Raw genomic sequence first — 27602 nt, 5'->3', positions numbered from 1 at the left:
ATGTGCCATGTGCACTATGTCAGTTATGCCTCAATAAAACTGTTTTACAAAAACAACCAAGAAAAAAAAAAAGGAGTAACTTTGAAGAGCATGCAGCCTGGGGGTCCCAAATGGGGTTTCATGTCAGAATTACCTGGAGAGTTCATTAAGAAGATGCAGATTTACCCCCAAAAGAATGGAGTCCAAGTCGTTAGGGGTGGAGCCTGGGAATCAAGGTTTTCTCAGCAGACTTCTCAGGTACACCTGATGCAACCAGCCCAGCACTTAAAAACCAACGATCCTCAGTGTGGTCCTGGACCAGCAGCATCACATCACTGGGAGCCTTAATAGAAATGCACGTTCATGACCTATTGAGTCAGACACTCTGGGTGGGCCCCAGCAGTCTTTGGGTTAACAAGCCCTCCAGGTGATTCTGAAACTAGCTACAATTTGAGAACCACTGATTCAGACCAAAGTGTCATTCGAAAATAAAGTCCAGAAAGAGGAAGTGACTCACACAGGGTCTGTCAGAGGATTCTGAGAGCACAGTCTTGACTTTAAATATCCCATCTCCCTGGCCAGCACTCACGCTGTGCTTTTCAAGACAAATGCAAAGTTCCAAGAAGCTTTTTAGAAAAAGTATATGACTGGCCCTAGAGTAGGCTGAGCTCTGTCCCCAGGAAGTTACAGAGACTTGGCCATGACGGACCCACCAGGGCAGCAGGTGTGGTGAAAGCATGGACAGCTTCTCCTCACTCCCTCATGGGTTCAGTGCTCCTCATAGTGGTTACTGAGCACCCCGCTGTGCCTGGCCCGTGCTGGGTACTGAGACGCAGGTGGAATAGGACAGCGCCCTTGTTCTCCGGGGACTCCCCATCCAACAGGGCGTGCAGAGGCCTGCCCAGATCACCATGATAGGCTGACACAGGTAGGGGAGGCTCACCCAGACCAGGCACGACTGTCTGGAAGAGGGGACACCCTGCCCAGCTCACCCCACTTGTAATTCTGCTGTCCCACTCCCCTGGACCCTTCCCTTGCCACCCGTCTCTCTGGCCCCACGTGTTCCCAACCCAGTCCCCTTGCTTTTCTTCCCATCAGCACAATGAACACAGGCTGCCCTTTTATATGGAACTTTAGAGAATAAACAAAGAAGATACCAGAAGTCTGGCTGCCACAGGCCAAATTTCTAATCCTGCCAAGACCAGCAACTCAGTCCCAAGTGCTTCCTTATTCCACAGAACCCAGTTATTCTGTGGCAGTTCCTTCCTCTCCATTCTGATGCCCATCCCTGCCTAAAATGTAGCACCAGGTGGACAAGGTCTGGGCAAGCAGTAGGTGAGAAATGGGCTTGGACCCCTCAGTCCTCTCCACAATCAAGCCTGGAAGCCCTGACTTCTTGACCCCATTCCCAAGAGCAGATCAAGCTTCTTCTCCTACAAAGGTATTTCCAGAAAACGTTGGCCACAGGACAGCAGGGAGAAGAGCTTCAGGAGAGAGGAGGGCACGGCTGGGTGCAGAATCAGTAGAGGAAGCCCAATGGGGGCATTGGGAAGCTGGAAGACTCTCTCCTTCCACAGCCCCATTTGCAAATCCCCACACCCATTATACACAGTAATCCTCACAATGGTCTTTAAAGAGGTAGAAACAGTCTTAAAGGGGTGCGGTAGCACGCCTGAGGGGAGGAAATAAATAGACATTGACCTGGGCTTACTGCGTTCTGTGGTAGGCAGAAGAAAGTCCCTCCCAAAGCATCCACCTCCTGGTCCCCAGAGCCTGGGAATCTGTGACTTTCCACAGCAAAAGCGACTTTGCAGATATGATTAAATTAAGGATCTTGAGATGAGGAGATTATCCTGGATTAGCCAGGTGGACCCAGGGTGGTCACAAGGGCCCTAATAAGTGAAGGAAAGGGTAGGCGGTCAGAATCAAAGTGACGCAGCCCGGGGCGGACTTCACAGGCTTTGAAGAGGGAGGAAGGGGCCACAGGGCCAAGGAACGCAGACTCCGGAAGCTGGTGAAGGCCAAGAAACAGACTCCCCTTCAGAGCCTCCGGAAGGAATGCAGCCCTGCCAACACCTTTGTTTGAGCCCAGTGAGGCCCATTTGGACTTCTGACTCCCAGAACTAGAAGATCATAAATGTGCATTGTTTAAGCCGCTAAGTTTGTGGCAGTTTGTTGCAGCAGCGAGGGGACACTGATCCAAGTCCCTAACAGAGGGCAAAGAAGTTTGTTGACAACATCTCCTTGGATGGTCTCAGCAATCCCATGATCTGGTGTTATTTCCCGTTTCACAGATGAAGGCACTGAGGCTCACAGGGTGGAGTGGCTTGCCCCAGGCCACCCAGCTACTCTCAGGGCTGGGCTCCTCAGAAGCAGAGCTTGAGGCAGAGATTTGGGGGCGTGTGGCTTCTTGAAGGAGCTCTCTTCAGCAAAACCTATAAAGAAGTGAGGGGGCCGGGCGCGGTGGCTCACGCTTGTAATCCCAGCACTTTGGGAGGCCGAGGCAGGCGGATCACGAGGTCAGGAGATCGAGACCACGGTGAAACCCCGTCTCTACTAAAAAAATACAAAAAAATTAGCCGGGCGTGGTGGCAGGCGCCTGTAGTCCCAGCTACTGGGAGAGGCTGAGGCAGGAGAATGGCGTGAACCCGGGAGGCGGAGCTTGCAGTGAGCCGAGATTGCGCCACCCGCACTCCAGCCTGGGTGACAGAGCGAGACTCCGTCTCAAAAAAAAAAAAAAAAAAAAAAGAAGTGAGGGAAGCAGCATATGGGGGCTCAGGGCAGTCAACCCTCGGCCTGATGCATGTGTCACTCTGGGGCACTAATCAGCTGAAAAAGTTACCCCCTCTCTGGCAAGGGGCTCAGCCCTTTTTTTTTTTTTTTTTTTTTTTTTTTTTGAGACGGAGTCTCGCCCTGTCACCCAGGCTGGAGTGCAGTGGCGCGATCTCGGCTCACTGCAGGCTCCGCCCCCCGGGGTTCACGCCATTCTCCTGCCTCAGCCTCCTCAGTAGCTGGGACTACAGGCACCCGCCACCTCGCCCGGCTAATTTTTTGTATTTTTAGTAGAGACGGGGTTTCACTGTGTTAGCCAGGATGGTCTCGATCTCCTGACCTCGTGATCTGCCCACTTCGGCCTCCCAAAGTGCTGGGATTACAGGCGTGAGCCACTGCGCCCGGCGGGGCTCAGCCCTTTGTAGCCTCGAGTTGGCCAGTCGTTGGGTAATGGCTGCTGTGAGGAGGAGTTGGAGGTAACCTCCCAGGCTAGCACAGGTCTCTGCACAAGGGGAAGCTGCGGATGAGCACATCAGCCTGCTAAAGAGGACATGGGCAGGTCACATGGTTCTACGCAAGTGTGGTCATGCCTGTGGCCAGGAGTATCTGTGGGATGGTCAGGGAGCAATGTGCCATCAGCATGTCATGGAGCAGTGACTGGTGCCAGGGACACGTGTCCAGGCACTGTGAGGTGCCAGGGAGGGGTTAGGTGCCCCCATGATGCCCAGGCCTCCCTGTCCCAGCAGCATCCTCACTCCACTCACTCCATGAGTAGGAGCTGCCTCCTGGAAAAAGAAGCTGCAGTGTCAGCACCTTCTGACAGCAACGCCTCGCCCCCACCTGCCAGCTCTTGAGACCAGAGCCTCAAAGGGTTCCAGTCCTCTGAGGAAATTGGATGTTAATGGTGTTCACAGTTCCCTTTCTTCCTTCTCCTCCCCCCCACCCTTCTTTTTGAGCCTGTCCCTGAAGCTATTAATATCCAACTTGAATGGAACGGCAACTGTATTTCAATATTTCAACTTTCCCATTTTATTTGCCACAAGCTGGGTTGTTTATCCACAGGCCGTGAGAGAAACGGGCTCTTGCTCCATCCCAGCCCCGTGCTCTGATGGCTGATAATACAGAACATAACAGTCATTACCTGGGCTAGGCGGAAACTGAGTGTTTCATTTTCTGCATGTTTTCTGTGGCAGGGGCTCCTGCTTCCACCAGGAACCCTCGCACTCATGTCACAGGCTGGCCTAATGGAGCAGAAATGGGTTATCTGGGGAGGGCTGGGAGCGGCCACAGGGAGTGCTGAGAGGGTCTCCACCTATTGCCACTCCCTGCCACAGGCTGGTGGCCCAGGACCCTCATCAGGATGGGACAAGGGAGGGAGGGTGGAAGGCACCACAGGGTATATGGATGTCAAGGCAAGAGACTGGAACACTCCCCAGAGGATGACCGGGGCTGTTGCACCTGCCATTTGGAGAGGAGTCTGCTGTGCCTGATGTCTTCTCAGCCCTTGAGGATCCTAACAAGAATGCTGGGGCTCACCCCCTTCCACAGGTGGAGAAACTGATGCCCAGTTAACCTCATCCTTGCCTGTGGACACCGGTGTGTGTCGGTGATGGAGTTCGGGTCTCCTGACTCACAGACTCCCCCAGCCTCGGGGTCCAGCTCCCCACTCTAGGATGGGAATAAGACAAGGCTTCCTGAGGCCAAGCTGCTCTTCCCTTCCAGACCAGCACCCCCAGCCGGGAGCCAACAGCAGCATGTGCTTCCCACCAAGCCCCTTGGCCCTCCTCCATCACACCAGGTGGCAGGTGAAGGCCAAAGGCTAACTTTAATCCCCCAAAGCCAAATGCCGCATTTGGTTCCTCCCCCAGCCCAGGCACCCAGCCCCACCAATGCCCCAGACAGTACTGGGGACAAGTTTGTCCCAAAGACAGGCTGACCTCACTCCTGATGGGAAGTTAATCAGGGGCCGATTTGCCTGGGACAAAGGGACCCTGGAAGACAAAACACCCCAGATAGCTCCTGGGCGTGGCTAATGGGCTACAGAGCACTCGCCAAGTTCAGCTGCACAGTGGGTGGTGCCCCTCTCCCCAGGAGGAGAGCTGGCCATGTAATTACTAGAAGCTGCTGCTTTTGTGGTGCTCCTGCTGCATGCCATGCGCTGTGCAAGGAGCTGGCATGCGTTATCTCATGGAAGCAGCACATCAGCTTTATGACAGATCACATGAATGAACAGTCCCCACTTATGAAGGCCTTTTTCTTTATATTGCATCCTCTTAAAAACCTCAAGAGATGATCATGACAGACAGAATGAGCCTCCTTTTGCTGGAGAGGAGGGTAAGGCCCAGAGAAGTTAGGCAACTTCAGGGTCCCCCAGCTGCTCAGTGCGGGGCTGGTCTCCAGCCCCGTAAGAGCCCAAGGCCTGAGCCATTTCCACCATGGCTCCCACAGAGGGTACCAGAGGCAGGCGGAAGGGTGCTTCCGTGTCCAGGACAAGTCCACACACTGGCCACTGGCCAGGAAAGTTTCAGGTGCCCACTCCCACTGTCACAGACAGTAGCCCATGCAGACAGCCAGGCTGACAAGGACACTTTGCCCTGGGAGGAGAAAAGAGCCCCGCCCTGGTCTGCCCGGGACGCTGCACTCATGAGCCCACACTGGCAGCACATTTGGCTCTGCAGGAGGCACTTACTGAGGGCCTAGTCCTGCCAGATTCTGTGCTAGTTTAAAGGCACATGGCTAGTAATCAGCAGAGCCTGGCAAAGGTGCCTCAGATCTGCCTCCAGGTCTGGTACTGTTTACAGCCCACTATGTGTTCCCTGTGATACACACTCCCAGAAAGGCATCCATGTGCACACCCACTTACACACACACACATATCTACACACACTCCTGCTCCTGTCTGTGCACTGCCACTTTCACATAAGTATGAGTGTGCATACACACACACAGCCTTCCCTAACCAGCCACCCCTAAACTAGGTCAGGCCCTCTAGCCAAAATGAGGAGGAACGGAACAGATGGAGGGATGCAATGTCTCAGCAACAAAGTTCCAGAAGAAGAGGGCTTAGAGGAGAGAGAGGAGAGGGGACTGGGGAGGGTGTCATCTGCCTAGGAAGAGTGGGCACACCTGGGGAGACAGCAGATGCTTTCTGCAGGGAAGCCTGGGTGTGAGTCTGACATTGGGACAGGCTGGACTCAGGCAGCCCTGTGGCACCTTTAGAGATGGCTCAGAGAGGTGGGACCCGGGGGGGATTGGAGGGTTGGCCCCAGGGAACGTTTACAGACCTGCTCTGAGCCTCCTTTCCCCCATCTGTGAAATGGGGGGATGCTGAGAGTCAATCACCTGCCTCTGCTTCCACCCCACCAATCACAGCCAACACAGCTGGGCACGAATTCTACCGAGCATTGTTCTCTGCACTTCACATGAATGACATCATTGATCCTCAAGCCCACCCTAGGAGGTGGATGCAGTGCTATAATCAACCCCATTTCCAACCAGAGAATTAAGGCATAGCACTTGCTGAAGATCACAGTGAGCCAGGCTGAGAAGCCAGGCAGTGGGCCCCGGTCTGGGCCCCTCTCATTATCCTACCCACCACCCTACCCCTCTCTTCATGGCACCAAGGCTCAGTGAGGGCAGCAGGCATTGGGGTTCACAGTGTAGGGGGAAGAAACTCCAAAGGCCTCTTGTCCAGAAGCATCTCCCCAGCTAGCTTCCCCCAGGCCTTTAAACAAATGTAGGCACTATCTCCAGAAGGGCACTGTTAAAAGACAATCGATACCTAAGAAGGCCTTCGCCTGCGATCTCTTCAGCAGAGATTAGTCATTAGGGTTGGTTAGTTAGAAGGTTGACTTTGATTTTAGACAGAGGCATAGACAGAAATGTGGCCTTGAAGAAGAGCTCAGAACCATTCAAAGCAGAGGAGGACAGGCTGCCAGGGACAGTTGATGGGGGAAGGGCCAAGTGGGGTAAGGTTGGGAGCTCCAGAGACGGCACTGGGTATCAGTCAGGGGGATGTGGTAGGGTACAACACAGCCATTTTCCCACTGTTTTTCTGCAGCACAGTTCTGTTTTTCATACATTTTCCCTGGAAGTGAAATACTGATTGAAGAGGAGAGAGCAGCTCTGGCTGATGGAGATGAGGTGGAGGGAACAAAGCCCTAATCACTCAAGCCCCGATTACCCTCCCACATATGGCATCCCTAGAGCCTTGGGGCCCCCAGAAACCCAGTTTGCAAACCACAAGTCTACTATAAAGAGTAATGGCCCTGGAGTCAGGGTCCTGGGATCCACTTGCTGTGTGACTTTGAGCTGGTCCCTTCCCCTCTCTGGGCTTAAGAAATCTTACCTGTAAGTTCTCCAAGGGGCCTCTCCTGACTATGACACTCTAGGTAAGTGGGGAGAGAAGTAAAGGAGGTTGGCCAGGAGTGGCCTTTACTGCCGAGTGAGGAGCTGTTTTGAGCCAGGCAGCACAGGAGGGCTGCGGACACACCACCGTGTCTAGCCTGGCTCTGTGGCCACACTTCCCTTACCCCTGAGTCCTGACCTCAGCAACACACAGGCCTCCATGGACACCTGGAATTGGTGTGCAAGAACCGGATGACAGATGGCAAAAGAAGATGAAGTCTGGTTCCTAGAGTCCCGATCCGAGGGTACTCCTGATCTCCTGACCTCTCCCAAAGTCTCCCTGTATCCTTCCGGTCTCTTACTCCTATATTTCCATGTGAAGAGGCCATGGGGTTGGTGGGTTGCTATCAAGAGGTTGGAGTCAGCAGCCAGAGCTAGAGCCCAGTCCCCACTGCCTGGCTGTGTCTTTGCAGACCATTAGGAAACATCACATTTTCTGCCCTTAGAAACGCTGTGGGGCCAGGGGGATAGAGAGGGTTCCTTCCCGTGTATAGCTGGGATGTGAGGCTCAGTGAAATAAAGTGACTTAGCCGAGGTCACGCAGCTTAACCCTGGTAGAGCCATAACTAGGACCAGGCCTTTCCCGTGGTGTGACTTCTGAAGGGCAGGATTCCCAGGCTGCGAACCTCTCAGCACTAGGGACAGCCTGGGGAGGGAGATGCCCAGACCTCCTTTTGGCGACATGGTAGAGTGTATACAGAGCCCAGTTAGCAATAGAGGCTTCCTCCAAAGAGGTCATGGGGCAGGGCAGGAAGGCAGCCAAGGCCCCTTCCACCTCTCCTTGCACCTGCTAAGGAAAAGTAGAAGGGGCCTTGGCTCTTCCTTGGGCATGCAGCACTGTGGTGGCCACTTGGAAGAGTGACATTTGGCACCTGGCAAGCAAGCCAGCAGGAAGACGGAGCCATGGCTGCAAGTGTGCCAGCAGGACCTAGACATCAGCTTGGTAAGGCCGGGAACAGAGCAGTCAGCTCCAAGACAGAAGGCTGTCAACCTTGGGTGGAGGAAGAACTGGAACCCCATACAGAAGCAAACTCAGACAGAAGCCCCCAGCCATGGCCCAGGGCAGCCCACCTACCCCTCATGCTGCAGGGCCACAGGGAAGGAAAGGTGTTTCTGGAGTCTGCATGGGAGCCCTGGATGTAGGATCTGGGGCAAGACTTTGAAAGAGGAAGGTGACAGGACGAGGACACTGAGCTGTCAGAGCCAAGGGGCAGGGCATGCAGCGGAGACCTGCTGTTGGCAGAAGGTCTGGGAAGCAGGCATCGTCCCCCATCTGAGCCTGCGCTCTTATCTGATGCCTCTTCCCCAGGACTGGGCAGCCTTCGGGGCGGGGGGTGCACCGCAGGCCCCCATCTGCCGCTGGAGAGACTCTTCAGCAACCCCGCCTGTGTCCTCCCCAGCCCATTCCTCCTGCTCGCCCACTGACTCCACTATTCACTGAGTGAAGAACTCAGCATTGGAGTTCATCTCTCCTCTCAGCAGCTCCCTGCACCTGTCCCCACCCCCTAGTTTGGGGTGGAGGGAAAAACACTGGCGGGGTCCATGTGGTGTTGATTAGAGTATTGATCCTGGCTGCAGCCCTTGCAGTCGCCCGCCTGGGCATCCATCAATGCCAGGTGGGGAGGCCAGAAACTGGCCTCAGGGCTGGGCCCAGGGCCTTGGTCCAGACTGGAGTGTACCCCGGGCTGCTCTCTAGGGTGGGAGTAGGGGCGGGCCAGGGTCAGCCCCTGGTGGTCAGAGGTGTACCCACTTCTAATCCTGCGTCTCTTGCTCCTTTGTTCCATGGCCCATTGATCCATCGCTGCCTGTATCTGGCCATATGGGCTGATAGCCGCCCCTATCATTTATTAAACACCTCCAGCAGGCTAGGATGGCTCAGGGTTTTAAATTTGCACAGCAATCCATTGAGGTTCTCATTAGCACTCCAATTTTCCACACACAGAAACTGAGGCTCAGAGAAGTCAAGTGAGGTCAGGCTGCCGGTCAGGGTTGTGTCCAGGTCCACGTGCCACTTTTCCACCAGTCACACCGCTCCCCTAGCAAAGGAGCAGTGACGTGAGTTGAGCTGCTAAGTGCCAGGGACACTTTCTCTCACTGAACACACATATTTATCTTGTGATGCAGAGGCTCATTATCCTCTTGTTACAGATGACAACACTTTAGTAACTTGTCTGCAGGTTGTACAGCTAGGAAGAGGCAGGACCAGATTCAAATCCTTATCTGTGGGTCTCCGGACCCAAGCCCCTTATGTTTACATGACAATTGCCAGTTCAAGAGCAGTTTCACCTACACTGTCTCGTTTTCTCTTCACACGCACTCTGACAGAGAACTGGTTTTTGTTTTGTTGTTGTTGTTGTTGTTTTTGGTTTTTGAGATGGAGTCTCCCTCTGTCGCTTAGGCTGGAGTGCAATGGCGCCATCTTGGCTCACTACAACCTCTGCCTCCAGGGTTCAAGCGGTTCTTTGGTCTCAGCCTCCCAAGTAGCTGGGACTACAGACACCACCCACCACCCCGGGCTAATTTTTGTATTTTTAGTAGAGATGGGGTTTCACCATGTTGGCCAGGCTGGTCTCAAACTCCTGACCTCAGACACTCTGCCTGCCTCGGGCTCCCAAAGTGCTGGGATTACAGGCATGAGCCGCCACGCCTGGCAGAGAACTGGTATTTTTATCCCCATTTTATAAATGGGGAAACTGAGGCATGGTATGATTAAGTAGCTGACGATGGCAGAACCGGAACTCCTAGGAATATCTGCTGACTCCTAATGCTTTTATGCCAAACCCAACCTCCAGTGGCCTCTTCTTAGACTAAACTCCTGCCTCCTCTCTGCCTGCTGCTCTGCACCTTGTCTGCCATTCATCGAGCCCTTGAAATCTACCTTCCTCCTCCTTCTCCTCCAGGAAGCCCTCCTGGACTTGGCATAACAGAGTGGCAGCTTCCCTCAGCCTCTCTGCTCCTCTCTGGGGCAAAAACCAAGGATGGTACTGGGGCATCTTTCTCTCCATGGATTCAGTTCCTTTCCAGAAGAGAATTAAATGTGCTCAGTTCCACTTCAAAGCCTTCACTCCGGACCTTCTCCCTGCAGGAACACCCTGCCCTCTCCCTCTGTAAGCCTCCCCTCTCCCTACCTGCAATCCCTGCTCAAGCACCCTTCCTCCAGGAATCCACCTAATCCCCATCACTCATGTAATGGCCCACCACTGAGCTCAGGGGCTTTGGCAATTTGCTTCTCTCAGAACCTCAGTTTCCCCACCTGTCATGCCCACACACCTCATTAGAATCACCCAGAAGCTTTGTGAACCATTCGAACACCCGGGTGCCCCTACTGAGATTCTTACCCAGTGGATCTGGAGCACCCCTAGATAGCTCAACTGCTCCCAGCTCCACCTTCTCCCACTTTTAGCTCTCGTCATAGAAGGCAGGTGGGAAAACAGGCGCCACCATCCCCACACCAGCCCTTGAGTGAGTGCCGGCGATGGTGTTAAGGCTGGAAAGCAGCTGTGATTGCAGATTGATCGGTTATGCACTGAGCTGGTTGCCGAGAAGAGAGAAGCAAGTTGTCGATACTGCATTACCCACGGGATGCAGAGCCTCTCCCTTGGGCTACCCAGGAGAGAGGGAGATGCTTCTGTGCTGCCCAAGGTGCTTTTGCAGGGTCTTAGGGGAGAGTGTGGATGGGAACCCAAGGCACAGCCCCAGCCTCTGCCTCCCCAGCCCTGGACTTCTTCATTACTCCTCCCTCCTCCAGAACCAACCTGGAGCTCAATGTGAAACAGAAGAACTAAAATAGCACATAATTTAGAAATTTACTTTCGTTTGGTTTATAATTGTATAATTTGACATGGATCTGGGAGCAAAGAACAGGCCATTTGCCTTCACTGTACTTCATGCGGGCTTGTGTTGGCATTTCTCTAGTGCTACCATGGCAGGGGGCCAGGAGGACTGGTGGGGTCCAAGGTGTGGTTTTTCTGTAATTAGAACATTTAGGGTCAAGTCTACAACTCTACACTGAGCCCACGTGCTCTGAGGGTCTTCCCTTTCCAGCCCAGCCCTGCATGAGGCTGTGCATTGAGAGGAAAGAAGGGCCACATGGGTGCCGGGGCCACTAGCCCTGTGTCACCTGGCCCTGGGGGGAGCAGAGGCCACAGCTCTGTGCCCCAGTCTCACTTTCCCCTTGGGGTCTCCAGCTGACCCACACTCAGGCTTCAGGCTGGGCCTGCTTCACTGTAACTCTGGCCCACACCCAGCCACATGAGCCTCCCATTGGGTCCCTACAGCTCAGCCACACAGGGGCCCATAGGCACACTCACAACTGAAACACAGGTAGCCAGGTGATTGGATTTACAAGCCACAGTGGCTCAATGTCGGGGCTGCGGGTGCCTACAGGGTCTCCCCCTCTGGTCTCCTCTGCTTCCACTTCAGTTGTGGTCATAAACATTAGAGCCAGGCTGGAATTTGGACCCTGGCTCTCAGTAAGCTACTTCATCGCTCTAAAATGCAGTTCCTCCTCTGGAAAGTGGAGACAAAAATACTTACTCATAACAGTGCCATGAGAGCTAAACCCCAAGCACAGGGCTCACACGTGACATGCTCAATTAGTGGTGGCTCTTAGGGCCATTCACAAGGCAGGCGCCAGCTCCACCCCTGCCATCAAGGAACACCTTCCAGATACCCAAGCACCTGCAGAGCCAGGCCAAGCTGTCAGTCTTACTCATCAAGAGGGACTTCCTTGTTCCAATTACCTGCCCCAGACCTTCCTTTTTGGATACAAGAGCAATGTCTCCTGCTCTTAGGGGAAATGCTGGCTGCTCTCCAAGGCCACACTATCATGGCAGACCACTTCCCAGTGAGCCCAGCATTCAAGCAGGAGCTACCACAGATGGATACATTAGGAGTTGCCACATACCCTGACAAGGAGATCTTTTTAAGTAAAAGAAATGGCCACAGCTCTTCATTGTGTGACCATCCACGGATCACCCTCATGCACCAGGCACAGTGTTGGGCAATACCTGCAAACTGAGGCTCAGAAAGGTCAGGCGAGGTCAGACTTCTGGTCAGAGTTGTGGCCAGATCCACATGCCACTTTTCCATGAGCCACACCACTCCCCTAGCAAAGGAGCGGTGACATGAATTGAGCAGGGCTAACTTGTATCAGTGCCGTGTGAAGCTCTGATGTGAGTTAGCCTGCTCTCGGGGTGCCTGGACACACAGGAGAGAGCCAGGCAAGAGCGGCTGGAGAACCATGCAATGCACCACCAGTGCCAGACCTCTGAGTGAGGAAAGACTTCCCAGAGGAGGGATTGCTTGAGCTGAGTTTTGAAGGATGAGGAGGGGTTCCCTGGGCAGCCACAGGAAGGAAAGCTGTTCTGAGCAGAGACCACCACTAATGCAGAGGCTCCTGTGGCCCCATCACAGAGAGCTACTCTAGGTTCTATCATTGAATTCAGCCAACTCATCTACTATGAATAGATGCTCATGGTAGATTGAGCATCTACTATGTGCCAGCTCCTAGACTGGGCACTGAGAGGCTGAGGGAAATGGTGCTGGGCACTGCAGAGACAGATGGAATGATTCATGGCACCTGCACCTGGGGAAGATTAGACAGGCATCTGGCAGGCACCCACACCCATAGATAGAGATACGAACAGAGTACAGAGGGAAAGAGGGACGGGAGAGGATGGTTTGGACAAGGATGAGGCAGGAGGATGGGGACTTGGAAAAGCTTCGGGGAGAGAGTGTGGCTCACCTGGGCCTTAGAGGAAGATGGGACTGTGAGAGGTCCCAGGAGCAGTGGGTAATGCCGGGGAGTTCAAAAAACACAGGATGCAAAACCTACACACTTGAATTCAAATAGCTGATGACATCGGGCGACCCAATGTCAGTCAGTCTCTGAGGGATATCAATGGCTCACACGAATCATATAAATCAGGAAGAGTTTAATAAGGGACATTTTATAAATGCGTTGGCAGGGTGTAGGCGGAAGCAGAGCTGTTAACACCTCAAGGTCCGAAGGAAGGGAGTGGCTACCAGAACCCAGAAAGAGAGGCCACCACGTGAGTAGCACTGACCTCCAGTCAATGGACCTGGCCAGCCTGAGGTGACCACAGGAGAGGGAGATGGGGGAAGAAATGCTTTGACTTCTCCTCCAACCTTTGGATCCCCTGCTGGGGTTTCCCGTTGGCAGAACCCAGTGGGAATCCAGAGATACACGGTCTAGTGGACTCAGTCCTAGCAGATCAGCTCCCTGGGGCAGAGACCAGGGATAGAGGATGTGATCTGGGGGTTAACAGAAGTTCCCTGGCACCTGTAACAATCCTGACTCTGAGGTTCTTCCTCTGAAGGTGGGACAGCATGATCACAGCCCTCAGACCTTACCAGAGTTCGTGAAAGGATCACGTGAGATAGAAATGTTCAAAGGCTTTGCGCAAAAATAATCTGTGCTCCTTACAGCAGGCCTGCGAGGCATCCTTCAGTGCCTTCAGTCGGTCCTTTTAGAATTCATAAGGGAGATAATTTTACAGATGAGAAAACTTAAGTTCAAAGAAATTTAGTTGCCTCTCTATATTAGTTAACTCCTTACTTTGCAACAGACAGAAACCCAAGTCAAACCGGCTTCAGCAAGAAGAAAAAAGTAATTGGCTCTCATAAGTGAGCAGTCCAGGAAAAAAATATGGTTTTATTGTTTCAGGCCTGGTTGTATCCAGGCATTCATTCGATCAAGGTTACTGAGTATTTGTTTTCTCTATTGCTTCGCCCTGCTGTCCTGTGCTGGCTTTATTCTCAGGAAGAGTCTTCCTGAGTGGTGAAAAAGCAGCTTCAGGCATATTTCCACCAGCTTAGCAATGCCAGGGGAAAGAGAGCCCCTTCCCCAAATTCCCAGCAAATGTCCGAAAGCTGACTTCCCTGACTCTGGACCAATCTGCATGGCCAGGCGATGAAAGCTCTCATTGGCCAGGCTGGGTCAAGCACCTCCCCTGCTCCCTGGAGCAGGAAAGTAGGGCCAACACGGCTGAGAAATGGCTAGGACACGATGGGAAAAGGGACAGCCAGAGAGCTGACTTCCCAAAGGGAAGATGGCTGGGTGGCCAGAAACAGAGAGGGGAGCGGACCTGTCCACTGGCCTCCCCAGGTATGCTTGTGGCAGCCCATCCCAGGTCCAACCTGGCTATCCAACTCCCAAGCTGTGTGTGTTTGGTCGGGGGAGGTTTATTCATGTATTTTGGGTTTTTAGAAACTCTGCATCCTATGTCAGTGAGGTGCGATAAAAAGACAGGCGCATAGACGTGACATGCGTACAGGGTGGGGATGGCAGGAGTGATCAGGAAGGCAGGGCCCGCTCTGAAGGGTTCTGAGCTCTCAGCCAAGGAGTCTGGGGGCTGGGGCGGGCAGTGCTCAGGTCGGCCTGGCTGGTCCCAACCCCTCCATCTCACGCTGACAGCCTCAGGATCAGGAGCTTGGGGGCTGATCTCTCGAGGTGCCCGCGCTGCTAAGTCCTCCTGCCACGTGTGCGACCCATTGCCCCCAGCTCCTCCCTCCTCTGCTTCCCCTCCACCTACTTAGAGCCTGATGTATACGAAGCACTGCACCGGGAGTGCTTTGATTTCTTCTCTTTCCCAGTTGAAGGCCTCCTCCCCCTCCTCACAAAAGCATGGTGTGTGTGTGCATGTGTGTGCGTGTGCACACGACGGCATGAGGCCCAGGAGCCCCTTTTTCTCTGGGGCTGTGATGTCCCCATCAGGAGACAAGGGCTGCAGGCAGTGCAGAGGGAGCCTTTAAGGCTCTTGGCTCCCCGGCCTCTCTCTCGCTTTATTTACCACCCTTCCGGGGCACAGGGAGGATCTAAAGAGAGGATGGGGAATGGGATTTAATGCCAAAGCACTTCAGGTTCAGAGAGAGATAAGATTAGAAAAGGAGGGAGAAAGGAAAGGGGAGGGGAAGAGGGAAGAGAGGGTAGGATGAGGGCAGGGACAGAGAGGCAGGGATGAAGGCTGAGAAACAGAACGAAAGGCAGCGACAGAGGTGGGGGAAGACAGGCTGGTTCAGAGACAGGCAGGAGAGACACAAATACAGCACTGCCCGGGCCAAGCCCAACAGGAAGCTTGGGGGCGGCCTCTATGGCCAAGCAGCCAGGCAGAGGGAGAGGACACAGGGAACCATTAGGTCTAGAGACCCAGGAGGAACAGGGCCATGGGGCTTCAAGCAATGAGTGTGTCTTGGCCTGAACTGGGGAGACAGATGTCCCCCAGCCTCTCTGGCATTGCATTCCTCTTCCCCAGAGGGCCAAGTTCCAGCACACAGAGTGTAAATGGATGTGACAGGGCCCCTGCCCCTCTGGGCTCCTGTCTCCTTCCCAGCTGGTGTGCTGCATGCCCCTGCTGGCCTCCGCAGCGCCTTCCTCCAAGGGGGTCAGCACGCCTGGCTCATCTTGGAGCCCTTCCAGCCCCACCCCACAACTCAGCCAGATCCACAGTCAGAGACTGGATGCCAGCATTAGAGCAAGGACGGGGTGTGGGGCCGGAAGTCCTCCTGCCCTGCCAGGCCCAGGAGCCCCGCCCCATCATAGGAAAGTGGCCAATGGCAGGTGTGGATGAACCTTCCACCGAGTCTCCGTTCCAGCCTGACAACCCTAGAGAAGAAGGTGCTGAGCCTACAGAGGTTTGTCTGAGGTCCCTGGAAACTGCCCAACTCAAGGTGCTGCTCCCCAATTACCACTGTGATCCCCAGACCATGGGGGACTCACTATTCCAGAGATGCCTTGGTGCCTCACTGCCCTGGTACCCTCACCTGCTCATCTGATGGGGCCCAGAGGCCTGTATGAATTGAGACCATTGGGGTCCCCCAGTGCTTCCCTCTCTCCCCTGCCTCCACTCCCCAGCATCTGTGCCGGCCAAGGGCAGCTAGACTTCCACTGTTGTTGTGTTGCAGAATATGGATCATTATGACATCCCAAGGAAGGCCCCGGACGAGAAGCTGGGAAGAAATAGACGGGCAGGCAGCCTCTCTGAGCCTCAGAGCTCATGAGGGGAGGAAGGGATTTTACATTCAGTCCCTCGCTGTCCTGTGACTCACTGTTCCGGAGGGGCCTCCCTCCCCCTCCATCTCTGCATTTCTAGAATACGATGCTCCATGAATTTTGCATCAGGTTCAGAGGTGGGAGCTATACTGCTGACACTGCCAAGCCTGCTTTCGTTGTGCTGAGGTATGTGTGTGTGCATGTGTGCGCGTGTGTGCATGCCATATATGTGCACACTAACACACGCCTGACCCTGCAGATGGTCTTGCACACTGACTCAACACCCTGACTCACTCGCATCCACGGGCCTGTGCCTTCCTAATGCCAAATCACAATCTTGCCATGCCCATTGCAAAGTCAGGCACCCATCCTCACACCCTCACTGGTACACACGTGCACACCAGCCTGTGGTCACACTCAGATACCAGCCGCACACTCTCAGATCCGCCTGCAGCAGCCAAGGACTCTTCTGATGAGTTTCCTCATCTTACTCAGAGCAAATCCACATCTGGGCAGACACTGTCCCACACCCACATTCCAACATACACACCACCTGACCTGACAAACACACTCAGAAATTCCCAGCCTCACAGCTGGTGACTCACACCATCCAGAACTGAATGCGCACGGCAATGCTCATGCTGCCTTTTCTCAATACTCATTTATGTGCCCTTTAAAAAGCTATGTTTTACTGCTTACAAAGCATTCTTATGCAGATTATCTTACTTATTCCTCTCAATAGCCCCAAGAACTGGCATTTTGATTATGATTTACTGCGAGGAAAGGAAAGCTCAGAGCAGCCAGGGGCCTTTCTGGGGTCCCATGGGTTGTATGAACCAAGGTGGGCCGGGATGCCTGTCTGTGTGGCTTCAGATATTCTGCTTATCCTCATGGCTGGTCACCGGCCTACACAGCACCTTTGTGCCAACTGGAAAGAGGCGTTCTCTTCAGGTCAACACAGCTCTGTGCCGTGTGCCCTACTTGGCAACCAGAGCACGGGCTCAAGCTCAGACCTCACTCACCCCTTGGCTGTGCCCATGGGCACCTGTACCTATACAGCACGCACAGCCGCTCTGCTCTTCCCAGGCACCTGTTGAGGGGTCCCTGCCCTCCTCAGCACCTCCCTCTCTTTCCCTGTGCACTAGGCATGGCAGGGTCCTGTCCTAAACCACCTCTGAGACGTAGCCCCTCACTTGACTTTGACCGAGAACTCCTGGCCCTGGACCCAAGATGCTTGGGAAGCCCCTCTTCGTGGGGCCTGGAAGGAAAGTCCCACAGGCAGCTCTAAGCCAGACAGAGAAACTTGGGGTGAGCTCTCTTGGGGGCCCCAGCCTCCCACACCCACCCGAGTCCCTGTTCCTCTTCCCTACACAGTGCCAGTGTTGGAGCACGGAGGCTACCTGACCTCCCTTGCAAAGCCCCCTCCACTTCCACTCCCTCCTTCTTTCCGGGAGCTTTCTGGGGCCCGCATGCTGTTTGGTAAATAAATCGAGGGCAGCGGGAATAATATACCTGTCACACAGCAGCTGGCTTCCAATTTCTGCTGTCAGGCCTGCCCAGCCGTGCCACTCCAAACCCACTGACATGCTGCCACAAGCAATACATTTCCCGAGGCCCCCAAGGGCGGGGAGGGCTGGGCTCACCAGGGGATTCCCAACTAGTTGGTGTTGCTGCAGGGCAGACCCGAAGAAGAACTGCCCAATGGAAGAGCTGGTAGGAGAAAAGCAGTGGCAAGGCTTGGGGGGGCGGGTTCTGGAAAAGGGGGTGAGTTTCTGGGCTGCCTTGGAGGGCAGTGGAGGCAGAGGCAGAGGAGTGGGTGAAATGACCCTCTGACCTTCTCTGCACAGGGGTCATTGAACCCCGTCACCATGGGAGTAGCTGCCCAATACTGGTCCTTCCTAATAAGTGGGCAATGGTATTTTGAGGTAAAATCCTGGAAACTGAGGTCAGAAAGGAGCAGGGGTCACTAATTCCAACCCTCTCCCCCCAGCTGAGCTGCGCTTTCATAGCCACAGGTGTTCAGGGCTTAGCCAATGTTAAAGACCTTCCGGGAACAGCTCCACCCAGCTCAGCACGAGGAGCTCTCTAGCCAGGGAGCCCTTGCTCCGGTCTGACCCTGACACTGTGGAGCTCAGACCATCTGCTCTGTGCTGACCTTGGGGCCACCAGAACAGGGCAGCACTGAGCCTTCCCTTTGCCGGCCCCCTGCCACCCCACATACTCACCCCACTCAGTGTCCCAGCCTTCTCATCCCTCAGGTGGAAAAGCCGCACCTTTCTCCTCATGGCTCCCCACAGCCTCCAAGTCATGTCTATGAGCTCTTTAAGCCCTTGTGCCCCTAATCAACAGCTCAGCTGTGGGCCTGGTGGATGCAAGTGAGTCAGGGTGAGGGCTCCCTGCACGTCCTTAATGCCTCTGGGGGCTGGAAGAACCCTGGGAGCAGAACACACCCATTCCCATGGGGGTTCCAAGCAAGGCCTTTCACTGCCAGTTACCCCACACCAGGTCAATTCAGGAAGGAGAGACCCTTGGATTTAGAGCTGGAGGCTGGAGATAAGAAGCAGAGACAGCCCAGGCAGACATTCTTCCTGTAGCTTCTCTCTCTAAGAACCAGGGGCCTGGGCCCTCCTAGCTAAGGGGTGATGTGGTGCACAGCATAGAATGCAGGAGGCCAGAACAAAGGTAGAGCCTCTTCTCTGGGAGAATTTCGTTGTTGATTCAAGGATGAGAGGACTTTCTCAGAGCAGTAGGGCCTGGCCCCCAAAAGCACAAGCCACTAAGCACTGTCCCAGGCTCAACGCCCACTCCAAATCAGTGCCAAGCCATTTCCTCCGTTTTCTTCAAGCACTGGCACACATCTGTGCCTCTAGAGAATGCTCTCTCCAAATTTCAGCCCCTCCACACAGACAACTAAAGGTGGAAGGGAGCCTGGAGCTCCTCTCACCTGACTCCTCATTTTTACAGGGGGAGGAAACGGAGGCTGAAGAGGGTTCAAGACCCAGAGAGGACCTTGGTGAGTGATTTTCAGTAAACCATGTATCTTTCTGAGCCTCAGTTTCCTTATCTGTAAAATGAGGAGAGAATCCCTATCTGTATCATAGGGTCAATAGAAGATACACTTCATGAGGACAAGGATTTTTTCCTTTTTTGCTACTGCTGTACTCCCAGGACCAAGCTCGAAAGTAGGTATTTGTAATAGTAAGTCTGTCTCAGTGAATGAATGTGAAGCACTTAGTAGGTGCTTATTAAATGGGAGCCCCTGTTATTCAAAATCCTAGGGAGCTAGCAAGAAACCCTGGCCTCCTGACTCCTGCCCCACCCACATGGCTTCTCCCCATCCCTGCACCGCAGCCCCAACCTTTTTTTTTTTTTTTTTTTTTTTTTGAGATGGAGTCTCACTCTGTCACCCAGGCTGGAGTGCAGTGGCACAATCTTGGCTCACTGCAAACTCTGCCTCCCGGGTTTAAGTGATTCTCCCACCTCAGCCTCCCGAGTACCTGGGATTACAGGCACACGCCACCACACCAGTAATTTTTGTATTTTTGTAGAGACAGGGTTTCACCATGTTGGCCAGGCTGGTCTTGAACTCCTGACCTCATGATCTGCCCACCTCAGCCTCCCAAAGTGCTGGGATTACAGGCATGAGCCACCACGCCTGGCCAGCCCCAACCTTTCCTTAGGGAACTGGAAACAGGGCAGAAGTGAGGGAATCTCTCCATGAAGAAAGGGGCAGGCCTGAGCTCCCCTTGTCACCACCCACTGAGAGGCGGATAGAGCAAGGGGGACCTAGCACATTTGTTTCCTTGTCATTCAGAGGAACCAAAATAAACACTAACAAATTTGGCAACACAAGTTCAGGGTGGGCCAGCCCCTCTCTGCCCTCCCTGCTGAGCCACTGCTGTTTGCTCAGAGATGAAACTGAGTAACCCTCAGCCACCCACTGAGCTGGGAAGCTGGCCCAGCCCAGCCTCCACGCAGCCACAGGAGATGGGGGAGATGGGAGACTTGCCATCTTGCTCCTAGTCCTGGGGCCTTGGTGCCTTCCTTGGCTGTGGCATGTGGGATTTAGTTCAGCTCCACGGGAGGCCTCCTGTCCCCTCAGTTTGCTGTATGCAGAGGTTATGGAGTATCAGTAGGAGGGGAGGGGGAGCAGGGACACAGGAGGCTGGTTAAAGGGCCCTCCTGCTTTGTGGCTGGGGTTGCATGAGCTACCTTCTTGGGTCCAGGCTGCCTCTGGAGGTTCAAGCAAGCAAGGGGGTCCCCACACAACCCTCACTCAGTCCAGACCAGAGAAAGGGATGGAAAGGGCAGGGGGCCACCATCCGGCCTCCATGTCAGCCATTTCTCGCATCCAGGGTCCCCACACCAAGATGCCCTCAAGCTGTTTCCGTTTCTCTCTTTCTCTCTCTCACTCACTCACACTCACCCTCACACACAGTGAGCAGCAGGAAGCTGGTTAAGGGTCCCCAGGCAGTGAGTGGAGCAGGTGTCAGGGCAGTAGCCTGCACTCCTGGAGCTCCTATGCATCCTTCCTGCCTGCCCCAGCTGTCCTGCCCCAGTGAATGGCTGTCAGAGGACAGGAGGGTCTGGACAGGACCAGGCAGGGAGCCTCAACCACTGCAGCACCCCAAGGGAGGAACCTCCATCCCACTTGGAAGCATGCCTGTCCTCACCCCAGCCCCTGCCCACATGTGCGCACACACAAGGCCCAGGAAGAGGAGGATCTGGATTAGCCAAACAGAAAGCTCAAGCTTGAAGTGAAAGCCAGAAGGGCCCTGAGCTGGGCTTTGCTGGATGCGCTTTCTGTCGTGCACAAAAAGACTCTTAGCTGCAGCCCTGATCCTCACCAATTCCTGATGCCCTGCCTAAGCACCGCCTCCTCCCAGAAGCCACCCCAGAATTCATCCAGGCAGCCCTCTCTCCCTCCTCTTTAGGGGGCATAGCTGCAGCACCATATATGGTTGTAGAATCGGGTATTAACATTTTCTTTAATCTTCAAGTGAGATTTGCACACACACAATACACACATATGCAAATGCAAGAATAGATGCAGATATGCACTTGTGCGTGTGTGTGTATGCATGTGTGCACGCCCCCCACCGCATACACACACAGTGCTGGGCCTCTGCCTTCATGTTCCAGCTTCAGTCTGATGCCATCATTCTGCTGTCCTGCCGGCATGTGTGATGGCCCTAGCTCGTGGGGTTACCGAGTGTGGCCCCAGTCATTCCCTGGTGTCCCCACAGAAGCTCCTGGGACAGTGCACGGCTAAGGACACTGGTGTTGTGATCAGATGGACCTGGTTTGACTCTTGTCCCAAATGGTGTCAGGCAAGCCCCTCCCCGCCTCTGTGCCTGGGCTCCGGGTCGGCTTCCCTTGTAGTGTCACTGTGAGAGTTAAACAAAAACATGGTACCCAGTGGGCATTCTCTAACAGTATTTCCATTACTGTCCCTTCATGAAAGATTAGAGATGATGTAGATGAGGACAGATTTCAGCTCAGAAAGCCAGGAGCTTTTTCAAAGTGTCCGGTCTCTCCAGCAATGTCATCTTCTAATTCAGGGCAGGACAGGGGGAGCTCAGGCAAGCCCTGTCTTGCCCGGGCCAGGGACACACCCAGGATGGTGACAGCCCCCATGCTAGCTTGCTCTAGCTCCCACAGAGAGCCCCTCCTCCTGCACAGCTCCAACAGGCCCCCAGCTGCCTCAACCTCCCAAATGCACATCTGTGTCCCGTGGGACATTTAGTGCGGCCACCAGGAATGAGAGTGAGGGAGCTGGAAGGATCTGTGGCTAGAAAGAGGGGACAAGCCCTGATGGCAAGTATCAGTGCCCCACAGAGTCATGCCAACCCCAGCCTGTGCACACACAGATGCCATCAGCAAAGGCAAGGCTGGGCCAGGCCAACCTGAGACTCCCACCCAGCCCAGGCCTCCCAGGTTCCTTAGCAGTCTTGCTGCACACACACAGCGCACACATGTTCGGCAAGACCAGAAGCCATGGAATCTAGCACTACTGAGCTGGAGACTGTGGCGGGCCTTTGGGGGGTCTGTGCATACCCACAGATAGGAGGCCAAAGTGCCTGTGTGCACACACGCCCGTGTCCGCACATGCACCGTGAGCCTCTGGACAGAGAGGGGTCTGTCGCCTTTGTCACATTCATTCCAGAAGGATCCATGACCCCCAAAACCTCAAAGTTGCTGTCCTACATTTTATGTTCATGTTTCAGTTGAGGCAAGTAGAGGCCCAGAAAGGTCACCTCTCAGTCCAGTTCCCCCGGGACAGCCTTGGACCCTTAGCTAGGGATCCAGAGAGGACCAGAGGGTCCTGCCATGTGGACCCATACACGCTGAGCTGCTGTCTGCCTCTGTCTCCCTTCCTGGGGTGACAGCTCACCCCCTCCTCTTCCTACCTGCCCCCTCCACTCCTCCAGTACGGGCGAGGAGCCCCCCCCCCCATCAGCCATCCTCCCACGACCTTCGTGAAAGACAGAGGAGAGGAGAGAAGTGCTCTTGGTAAGACCTCCACCCTGCCAGCCGCCAGGCACCCAGAGCAGGGCCAAGAGGCGGGCAGGTGCGTGGGCGGCAGTGCCCCCTACACGCCAGCCTTGACAGCCCTCCCAGGCCTCCCTGCCTGCCTTCGAGTGTGATGAGTTTATCTCCATGGGACAGAGAGGTGTGTTTGACGGCAGAGATGGCTCAGGCTGAACTCCTCTGTAAGCGGGCTCCCCGGGGAAGGGATGAGAGAGATGGTATCGCCTCTGTTTGTCAATCAGTCAGGAAATGAGTCTTCCTGCAGGCCCTCCCAATGCCGCCATGAGCTCAGCCCAGCCGCCTCGGCAACCGAAGGAGCTGTCAACATCCCACAGGCCTGGGGCGCAGGAGCCCTGGGGACACGAGGAGATGAGAAATAACTCACCCAACCAGCCCCCAAGAAAAAGGAAATAAAAAAAGAAACCAAGCAATCCTCGCCACTCTGCTTCCTCGTCCTGATGCTAGGGCAGATCTCTGAAGTTTGGGAAGAAGCAGCGGTTTGAGGATGGAGAATACACCTGGGAGAGCAGGGACACATGGGGACCATTTCTGTGGGCACCCCAGGGGACCTTGCCTCCAGGACCCATGTCATCACCCCTGCCCCTGTTGGCTCTCGCCCTGCAGGATCTGCCTGCTCCTTCCCTGGGGACTGCCTGCTCCCCGCTCCACTCTGCCCAGGCAGCCAGCATCCGGGAGTCACAATCTCTCCACAGACTGGGGTCCAGGGTCCCTCTTCTGGATAAAGGAGACATGGCCAAGGAGTGGGGAGAGTCGGGGACCAAGGCCGGCACATGGGGCAGCCCACCTCATCTCCCTGGCTGTGTACCTAGACCTCCAACACTCAGCTGCATGTTCGAGTTTCAGGAGAGGAGGCTGAGGGGCCATCTGGGCCTCTTTGGATGGGGAAACCGGAATCAGAGACAGGGGTGGCCAGACTTGGGGTTTATGTCCCACTCAGAGGGGAGAGAAGGCCTTGCTAAAGGATCACCAGTGCAGCCAGTAATGAGTCATCAAATGCGAAAGCCACGGGGGGTCCCCGGCTGCCACCTTCAGCGAAAGTGCCCGGAGGAGAAAGTATCTCCTCTGCCCTTTATTCTCCCATCTCCCATCTCACCCCAAGCAGAGGCCCTGGCTCCTCCTCTCTGTGTCTATCTTCAGCCAACCCAGTGAGGATGGTGGGGAGCGCTCTATGCAGGGTGCTGACCAGAGGCCCAGGCAGCTTCCCCTGGGGCTGGGGCACTCCAGGCCCCAGTAGGCCCCCACAACCTCCCAGCCCTCACCTATTTGCTGTGTGCTGTGATGTGAGATGTCAGATGTCTGTGAGTCTATTTCCTTTTCTGTGAAATGGAGATGATCTCCTTGCAGCATCATTATAAGAATTCGAGATTGTGAAGAACCTGGCACATCCAGACACACCTTTCACGGTCATTACTATTGCTGTTAATGTTGTAACTCTCCGTGTGGGGAGAGTCACATGTGTGGGGATCCAGGGCTGAAGGGGTAAAACCCCTAAGAGCAGATAGGATGCCATCTTCACTCCAAGTCAGCTCCCATTAGCACTGGGCCTGTGCTTCTGCCCAACTTTCCCAAGCCAGGCCCGGCATGAAGCACAGAAAATCTACCTGGCTCTGGGCTGTGGGGATGGGGGGAGTGTGAGAACTGGGCTGGCTCCCAGGAATGCTTTCCATTCTTCCTGGTCTAAGCCATGGAACACAAGGCCAAGATGGACCTCAGAAACCAGAAGCCACCCAGTCCCTTGCCCCCCTCCCCATTCAACAGAGGAGGAAACTGAGGTCCAGAGAGGAACAATGTTTTGTCCCAGGTCACCCAGCGGGCTGAGACCAGAACTCCTGGCTCTTGGTCTAGTGCTCTGTCCACTACCCAGAGCTGGCTGCCCTCCTGACCCCAGCCCAAGGCACACAGCTCCCACCTCACTCACTGCTTGGGGAACCCTGGATTTTCCCAATCCAGAAGACCGCCTGTTTAGGAAAGATGCCTCTGGGAGAAGACAGGGTGAATGGGGATATACAGCAAGACGACACAGGCATCTCCACCCAAAAGGCACAGTAGGGGTGGGCTCCTCCTCCATCCCCCAGAACTACCCCCAGGACAGCATAACTGGGCTCCCAGCTCACCCCTCACAGAGCCATTACCAGGGGGTGAAGGAGGCAGGGGAGCCCGGGGGCAGCAGATGCCCCGTGAGTCTCAGGGGCTCCAGGATGGGTGAGGTACTTATGCCAGGAGGGGGCAGGGGATGCGGAGAACACAAATCCTGAGGCAGGCGCCCTGAGAAGGCACCCACAAATGGAAAAGCTCTGTCCAACTCTATTTAGGCTACTAGAACAAAAATACCACAAACTAGGTGGCTTATAAACCACAGAAACGCATTTCTTACAGTCCTACAGGCTGGGAAGTCCGAAACCGAGGCAGGAGCAGATGCAGTGTCTGGTAAGGGTGCATTTCTTGGTTCATAAACAGCTGTCTTTTCACTGCATTCTCACACGGTGGAGAAAAGGAAGGATCCCTTTGGGGTCCCTTTACAAAGGCACTAATTCCATCCGTGGGCCTCACCCTCATGATCTGATCACCCCACAAAGGAGCTGCCTCCTGATGCTTCACATGGAAGCTTAGGGTTTCACCACGAGAATCTGGGGGGCCGCAAAGCTTGAAAGCACAGCAGGGCCTCAGAGGCCAGGCACGTGTCGCCATCTTCAGAGAGGCTCTGCGTCTTCCTCTCCCAGTCCTGACCCATCCCCAACTGCCCCAGAAAGGATGGGGGCCCCAAAAGGGCATCTGAGGCAACCAAGTCATGGGGCAAGGCCCTGCTACAGCCAGAGTTGGGTCAGGAACCCCAAACACACCACCTAAATTCTCCAGGGCAGCCCTAGAAAATAACTCCATGCTCCCTCCCAGAGGGAAATGATCCCAGCCCCCAGCCCACCCCTTAAGGGGCTGCTGAGGGCATCAGAACTCAGGCGTGGCTGTGACCCACCCCACAAACCTCCAGGGAGCCTGGTGTGAGGTGGGCTCTGGTTCTGCTTCTGCCACTGCCTCCTGGTGTGGCCCAGTCACCCCTCTGGCTCATAGTTTGGACCAAATAGGTGACTTTTAAACTTTTTTATAGAACTGAAACTCTTACTTTGTTAAGTCAAGATGACTGCATCTGTTTCTCAGCCACAACAAATTACCACGAACAAGGTGGCTTCCAACAACAGAAATGTATTCTTTCCCAGTTCTTGGGGCCAGAAGTCCAAAATCAGGGTGTCAGCAGGCCTGCACCCCCTTCTAAGGCACTAGGGGAGATTCGTTCCTCTTCTGTTGCTGTTCCTGGGGTTGCAGGCTGCAGAACCATCTTCATGCAGCCTTCCCCGCCTCTCCCCCACGTGTCTCTCATAGGACACTTGTCATTGGATTTAGGGTCCTCCCGGATAATCCAGGCTGATTCCATCTCCAGGTCCTTAACTTCATCACATCCTCAAAGATCCTTTCTACAAATAAGGCCACATCACTCACAGGTTCTTTGATTAGGATATGGATATACCTTTTAGGGGGCTACATGTTCAAAGCCACTACAGGATCTTAGTCAAAACCCTGTTCTGTTGTTCAGTGTATAAGGAATGGAGTTTGAAATGAGAGTGAAAGCTGGAGCATTATCCCCGCCTCTTCCCCTCTCCCGAGCCCCGGTCCCTTCTTCCTCCTTTCCCACCTCGGGGCCTCTCCAAGGAAGCATCAGACACCCAGGGCCCCTCTTCCACTGCCCCTGTGCTTGGCATCGTGGAGAACCCCCGCTTCTGGGGGCCTCATGGGAGGTGGCCTCACTCTCCACACAAGCTCCCAGATGCCCCAGAGAGCCAGAATCAAGCTCCCCACTGCAGTCTCAGGGCCCCCAGACAACCCTGGCCACCTCACAGTCACTCAGCACCCACTCCCTGCACCCTGCCCCCACTCCCCCACAACTGAGGGAGCTTCATGTCCGATGCTGGAATTCCAGACACTGTGGCTTCTGTTTCTAGGGTAGCAGGGGGTGTGGGGAGTTGGGAAGGGGTGAAGTCCAGGCACAGGAGGGCTGGGCCTGTGACAGAAACATGGCTGGCAAAGGTGGGTGTGAGATGTGGGGGGCAGGGGATATTGGGGGTCCCTGGTAGTATCTGTGTGAGGGGTAGGGAGTTCCCTCACCCCTAGAGACAGAGGGCACAGAGCTGAGCTCACTGCTTCTCCTGTCAAGGCTAGAGTGGTTGTGTGACCTTAGAAGGGTCATTCCAATTTCCAGAACCTCATTTAATGATGATATCAACAACACCTTCCTCAAAGGATTGTGGGCAGACCCAATAAGATAAAGGCTGTAAAAAAAAAAAAAAAAAAAAAAAAAAAAATCTGGGGCCGGGCATGGTGGCTCACACCTATAATCCCAGCACTTTGGAAGGCCGAGGCAGGTGGACCACCTGAAGTTAGGAGTTCAAGACCAGCCTGGCCAACATGGTGAAACCCCGTCTCTACTGAAAAAAAAAAAAAAAAAAAAAAAAAAATTAGCTGGGCGTGGTGGCATGCGCCTGTAATCCCAGGTACTTGGGAGGCTGAGACAGGAGAATTGCTTGAACCAGGGAGGTGGAGGTTGCAGTGAGCCAAGATCTCGCCATTGCACTCCAGCCTGGGCAACAAGAGCAAAACTCCATCTCAAAAAAAAAAAAAAAAAATCTGTATATCCATCTGGCAGGGGGCAGGGAACAGGAATCAGGGATGAGTGGTTTACCTTTCCCACCACAGCTGACCTCTGAATGCACAACGAGGGTCCCAGAGCAGAGACCAGCAGAGATTGGGGACTCAGCATGGGAGGCTGCTGGACCCAAGCAGGACAAAGGAGCTGGCAGGGACTGGCAGGGGAGTGGTGGGGACGAGGACA

The sequence above is a fragment of the Symphalangus syndactylus genome, chromosome 3, assembly GCF_028878055.3.
Source record: "Symphalangus syndactylus isolate Jambi chromosome 3, NHGRI_mSymSyn1-v2.1_pri, whole genome shotgun sequence".
Lineage (NCBI taxonomy): Eukaryota > Metazoa > Chordata > Mammalia > Primates > Hylobatidae > Symphalangus > Symphalangus syndactylus.
Note: the sequence above shows the minus strand (reverse complement) of the source record.